Genomic DNA, 7,359 nt, shown 5'->3' with positions numbered 1-7,359 from the left:
CCTGACCGTTTTCAAGAGGGAAAAACCTGGAATTTTGAAGAATTAAAATCGAAGTCATTAAGATATACTTCAAAAGTCGGGAAAGCTCATTTTCCACCATTTAGAAATCAACATTTTCCCGGAAAGAACCCGAACTCCTTTTTTTTATGCATGTATACACACATAAGGCCTATTTACTGTAATAACAATGGGAAACAATTACCTGACTGTTTTCAAGAGAGGGGTAAACCTTGAATTTTGAAGAACTTAAAAGTAATTTAGACACCTCAGAAGTCGGAAAAGCTCATTTCCCGCCATCTAGGAATCAAATTTTTCCCGGACTCCCTTAATTTTGAAGAACAAAGTCATTAGACACCTAGCTCAAAAGTCGAGAAAGGTAATTTTCCAGCCATCTGCATGATTCATATTCCCATTCATCTTATAAGTCCCCCCACCCCCACTTTGAAAAACGTTCCGCCGGCCCTGTTGCATAGTCAGAAAAGACGCTGGATGGGAAAATGGAAGGTAAGAGAGGATTAGGAAGACCAAGAACTGCTTGGACAGGAAACATCAAAGGATGATGTGACATGTCATTACGTAAAAAGCGTCATTACAGAAAAAGATGGCGATCCATGTCAGCCAAGCTGCTTGAAGCAGAGGACAGCAACAGGAAGTAACAGGAAGTAATTCCTTTTGTCCCTTTTTTCTGCTTTTGAAAAAAAAAATGAAAATACAAGAAAAAAAAGTGTAGTTTAATATTTGAAGTAGGCCTACACTGTCGTGTCGATGTGCTATTGAGCATCTTTACGGATATGATGGATACTGGCGCACAAACAAGATTACTATTATTACTGTATTACTATGGAAATTATATATAGGCCTAAGTTCAGTATATCCAGTAAAGAAAATCATCACAGATTATGGGGAAACCAAATCTGAACCACCAGCATGAAATGTACATTCGGTAAAGAAATCCAGTAACAAATATTAGATAAATAATGTTTAGTACAAGGGGCGAGTTATCAGGTTATCAGTTATTTGGCCTGGAGGCCTAGTGGAGTGGCTCCGGACTATTTGGCCGTGAGGCTTGACAGCATTCCACAGCATCCTATGACTACCGGAGTAATAGCTTAGGGCCCGGTGCAAAAGTACACTCGAGCTTGAAAGAGTCATGGTTCCGTAATAATACTAATAGTCAAAAATAGAAAGACAATAATGGTGGCTCGGATCCAATTAAGAGGTCAATGTTCGGAAGATCATTGGTTTGCAATGTAAATCTGTGTTAACTATCATCATCATCATCATCATCATCATCATCATCATTATTATTATTACTATTATTATTATTATTAATAATAATAATAATAATAATAATAATAATAATAATAATAATAATAATCATTATTAATATTCCATTTTCAATTTCCTCACTTATGTTATTAGGAACATTACCTTATTTTGAAAGTTTGAATTGTTCTAAATTGAATTATGTATTTAAAATAGAAATTTTACATTAGTTTGATTGACATGGATCTTACCCCAACAAACATAAAAATCACTTCCGAAATCAATCTTGCCCACCCCAAAGCAACACAAATACTATCAACGCCAACACGGAAACCAGTGTGCTAAAAAAATGTTGTCCACCTATAATTTTACTCTTTTTAAAAATAATTTATAGTAACGGCTTTGAAATGAATTGAGGTGAGGTGTCTAAGCCCTGTCCATACTGTCAAATTTTATTGGACAAAAACATGTCAATTGTCTAAATATGGTTATTATGACTTACAACATACATTTAGCATACAACACGTTTTTGTCAAAGAGAATGTTGCGGGCTTTGTCAGCTTTTGGCAATTCTTGATAAAATACAGTTTAATTTGTTTCTTGTGTGTCATTGTGTAGATGGATTTGATAGTCTTAAATACAACATTGAATAATAAACAGTCCTTTATAATTATAATTATTCTTATAAACTAATTATAATGATTATGTTTTATTTTCTAAATATCGTTAATAACAATTTTTTGATGTTTTGTACTTATATCCACCTAATATTATAATCCCAATTTTTGAATTGTACTTTCATTTTGTATATTCTAATTATATTTTTATGGCCCTATATATTTCGGCAATACAGTAATACGCTTCACTTTGGTCGGCTAAAATAGTGAAATATACAAAAATAATCACCTAAATTCTGCTAATCTGCACCTCTCTATGGTATAATGCACATGACTTATTATTTATTTATATTTTATTTAAAACATATTTAGGCAGAATAGCATATATGCAGATGAGATGTTAACGCTATTTTACAATATGGTCCTGCAATAATATTGTATTGGATAATAAACAACACACGAAGAAGGCAACCAATAATACAATGTAAAATACAAATAGTAAAAGCTTTGGTGGAAAGCTATCCCCCATCGGCCAACACCGGGTATTTCTGAGTCTAGGTTTTGGGGCCAGGAATTAAAAGGTTAGGCTTAACTACATCATTTAACTCCAATTTGGTAAAAAACTATTCACCGTCCGAACACCATCATCCCCGGTATTTTCTGAGTAAAGTTTCGGGGCTGTGATTACAATTTTTTACTTAACTACAAAACTTAACTAAAAAAATGGTGAACACTATCCCATGAGTATAGTGTAGAGGCACCGAAGGTTAAATGTACGGATTGTTTGTGTTCCTTTTTTGAAACTACTCATTTAAAACATTAAATTGCTCCATGAAAATGATCTCAAATTAATCGCATCTACTCAGATACAGATCAAAACAAACCACCACCTTCATCTCACTCAAGCTTTTACTACAAATATGCGTAATATTTTACCAGCCAATGTAAGGTTCTATAACAATTTTTAAAATTACTATTAGCCTTATTACTGAATCTGTTAATTCTATAGTGCAATTAAACCTCTTGACTTTTAAAACGTTATCACTGTGTTACCGTCGAGCTCGTCAAGTTTTCCAAAGACAAATATAATAGAGGGAGGTAGACTGAAATTTACCAATATTAATTTGGCTTTAAATGTGTTTATAACGTAAACAAAATTACAATAGGCCTATGACAGCAACAAATTAACCCAATTTCAATCAACTAAACCTTAAAATCAATTAACTTTTAAAATTAAGTGAAAAAAAAAACGCTAAATAAAAATGTGGTCAATTGCTGCCCCTACCGGTGTATTAGACTTGTTATTTTGTCGTCGATTCCTCAGTGCGATTGTTAAAGTAGAATATCGTCCTCTAGTACTTTCTCCATAAAGCTCAATCATTTGATAATATATTAGCTGTAACCTCTTAGAAAATATCGTGCCATTCTATTTTGTAACTCTCCAAAACAATGTAGTTTTGTGCCTTGATTTAGTTGTTGGCCTATCTAGCTAGCTAAGCCCAGGTCCAGCTTACACATAGGCCTACAACATTAATTTCTCAACAATCATTCATTTCCATCATACAAAAGCAGTGCATTTACAATCAAATAATTATCATCATGATAATCATTATCATCGTCGTCGTCGTCTCCATCATCGTCATCTTCATCATCATCATCATCATCATCATCATCCATCATCATCATCAGCGTCTGTAGCATCATCTTCATCGTCATTGTCGTTTCCACCATTGCCTGCATCGTCTCCATCATCATTACCATCGACAATGAAGGGTTCTTATGGAAACTTGGAAAATTCAAGGGGCGATTTTTAAATTAAAAAAGATTATATAGGCAGGACATCTCAATTTTCATGTTTTTAACTGAAAAAACATGAAATTGCGATATCTCTATAATACTTTGGTCTATTGAAGTGATTTTTCTGTCAAATTGTTGAGAACACATACATTTATATTCGCTCTAATACAACGTTTTGCATGACATCCAATGCGTATTGAGATTTTACCTAAAAATCATGTTTTTGGCAAAAATATGAAATCGTCATATCTCTGCAACGCGTAGGTCTATAGAAATATTGTTGGTGTCAAATTGTTCAGAGGACATACATATTTTTATTTGCTCTAATACAACTTTACCATGAAAACTAATGCTTACCCAGAATTTCTTTAAAATCGCGTTTTTGTGTAATTTATATGAAATTGCCATATTTTGTTTGTTAAGGCCTTGACATATCTTTATTGGTATATTACAGTAGTGGATACTAATTTGCCCTTTGGCATAGTGGTAAAACATGATGTAAGGGCAGGATCAAAGTTACTGGAAATCTGATTTGACCTCTGTAACCTTTGACCTCAATTTTTATGTTTTTTACTGAAAAAACATGAACTTGCGATATCTCTGTAATACCTGGGTCTATTGAAGTGATTTTTCTCTCGAATTGTTCAGAACACATACATTTATATTCGCTCTAATACAACATTTTGCATGACATCTAATGGTTGTTGAGATTTTACCTAAAAATCATGTTTTTTGGGGCAAAAAATATAAAATTGTCATATCTCTGCAACGCTTAGGTCTATAGAAATAATTTCGGTGTCAAATTGTCATACATTTATATTTGCTCTATTACAACTATGAAAAATAATGCTTACTGAGAAATTCTTTAAAATCGTGTTTTTGGGTAAATAGGCCTATATGAAAATGCAATATTAGGCCTTGACATAAGTTTATTGAGATGTTACAATAGTGAATACAAATTTTCCCTTTCACATAGTGGATTACGATGATATTGGATTATGCAGATAATGATGATTGTAATGTTGATAGAAGATGAAAATATTGAATGATGATATATCATCATCATCTTCTTCGATAAATCATCATCAATTATCATCCCCATTATTAATCACAATCATTTTCATTCTCTAATTGTCATTTTCGTGAATATTTATCATCATAAACAAGCTCATAGAGCTTTAGGGTTATCCTCTTGCTCTCATTTTTGTTTGTTATTTATGTACTTGTTTTTTTTGTTTTGATATTATAATAATGAGGGCAATAAATAATAAACAAACAAACAAACAAATATCATACATTATCATCATTTATTATCATCCAATATCGCAATTTTCCATCATCATTTTCCAGCATCATCGTCATCCTGCGGCATCGTCACCCCCTTTTATCTTTTTCCATCAGCGTAGTATTTTTCTATCGTCATCACTATCACCATCAATCATAATCATCATCATCATCACAATTTGTATCATCACCATCCTCCTCCATCATCGTAATCCATTATTCTTCAGAATCATCATCATAATCATTATCATCGTCATCCATAATCATCATCATTACCATCCATAATTATCATCATCCATTATTATCATCATCAACTTCCTAAATCATTCTCTCATCGTTGACATTTTGACATACTGTACTGCATCACTAGCACAGTTTTCGTGTAATTTTCTATTATCCCCATCATACTTTATCATCATCACTTATCATCACCGTTCTCTATTATCGTACTATCAACAGTTATCCTTTATCATCATTGTCATTATTATCATGATCATATGATCATCATAATTATTACAATCATCTTCCTCCATCATTATTTGCTCTATTGTCATCCAACAACATCATTATCATCGTCATCCATAATCATCATCATTACCATCCATAATTATCATCATCCATTATTATCATCATCAACTTCCTAAATCATTCTCTCATCGTTGACATTTTGACATACTGTACTGCATCACTAGCACAGTTTTCGTGTAATTTTCTATTATCCCCATCATACTTTGTCATCATCACTTATCATCACCGTTCTCTATTATCGTACTATCAACAGTCATCCTTTATCATCATTGTCATTATTATCATGATCATATGATCATCATAATTATTACAATCATCTTCCTCCATCATTATTTGCTCTATTGTCATCCCACAACATCATTAGCATCCCCATTATAATCATCACTTTTTAAGTGTATCATCACTGCCACGAACATCTACTTCCGTCATCCATCAAATCCAATCCATCATCATTCAATATTGTCATCTTCTATTAACATTAAAATCAGCATCAACATTATCGGCATAAATCAGTATCATCGTAATTCTTCATTACCGTCATCATCCATCCTTATTGTCGTCCGTCAGCATAACTTTCTGTTATCGTCACCATCATTTTTGTCACCAGCTTCATAAGTTATCATCATTTATCATTCTCCATCATTATAGATTTGTAATGATTTATGGAAGGAGACAATGATTGTGTAAATTTTGATTTTTTTCCCCTAAAAATATAATAAGGGAAATATTTTAATATGCAATGTCAACACCTAAACATAGTGTACTTAGCAGAATAATGGCTCTTCATATAGGCTTTTTAATTTTCCCAAAACATAATTTTAAAGAATTTCTCAGTAAAGTTAAAATCTGTAATAGCAAATAAATTGACACCAAAAAATAGACCAAGGTGTTAGAGATATGTCAATTTCATGTTTTTTTAATAAATAACATAAACACTGAAGTCGAAGGTCATAGAGGTCAAATTATATTTCCAGTAACTTGGATTTTGTACTCCAGAATGAGTTTTACCACTATGCCAATGTCACTACAGTACTGTAACATCTCAATAAACATATGCCAATGCCTAATAATTAACTGTATTTTTCAGAAATATCAGGGAACTTTTAAGTAATTTAACTGTTCCCTGGAAATATGGAATTGTCATATTACTTGCTAAAAACATGATTTTAAAGAAATTCTCAGTAAGCATTAGTTTTCATGGGCAAAGTTGTATTAGAGCAAATATAAACGTAGGCCTATGTCTTCTGAACAAATTTGACACAAAATCATTTTAATAGACCAAAATATTACAGAGATATGGCAATTTCATGTTTTTTAAAAATAAAAACATAAAAATTGAAGTCAATAATAATAAATAATAAATTGCTATTTATATAGCGCATATTGCAAGAAACTGCCTCTATGACATTTATTTATTTATTTATCTATTTATTTATTTATTTATTCTGGTTTTTTTTATTTATTCATGACGAATAAAGTGATCTTATGTCTTATGTCTGTCTTATGTATATGCGCTTAACAACAAAAGGAATTTAAAACAAAAATAATAAAAAATAAAGTAGTAATAAGGTGTGGTGGCAAGCAGTGCATGGTCTTTTAAGGTCAACCAAGGTAATTCAACAAAAGGACGCACATCTCGGGACATCAAAGGTTATAACTCTGGCATCGACATTCTAAGCGCACGTGCGTCCCTACACGCTGGACGTCACAAAAACCATAGCAACCAGACCATAAACCGTTAGCGTACGTGACGATTTACCCACGCGCGTGTTAGTTGCCATGTTAGTCGCGCGTCGTGCGGTGATTACAAAGGCCTAATGATATTTTGCACTAACATTAGACTGAAATATATTCTTCATTTCAACAT

Source organism: Anneissia japonica, unplaced genomic scaffold (assembly GCF_011630105.1).
Source record: "Anneissia japonica isolate Jap-2015-1 unplaced genomic scaffold, ASM1163010v1 scaffold324_len738069_cov173, whole genome shotgun sequence".
In the NCBI taxonomy this organism is placed as follows: Eukaryota; Metazoa; Echinodermata; class Crinoidea; order Comatulida; family Comatulidae; genus Anneissia; species Anneissia japonica.
Note: the sequence above shows the minus strand (reverse complement) of the source record.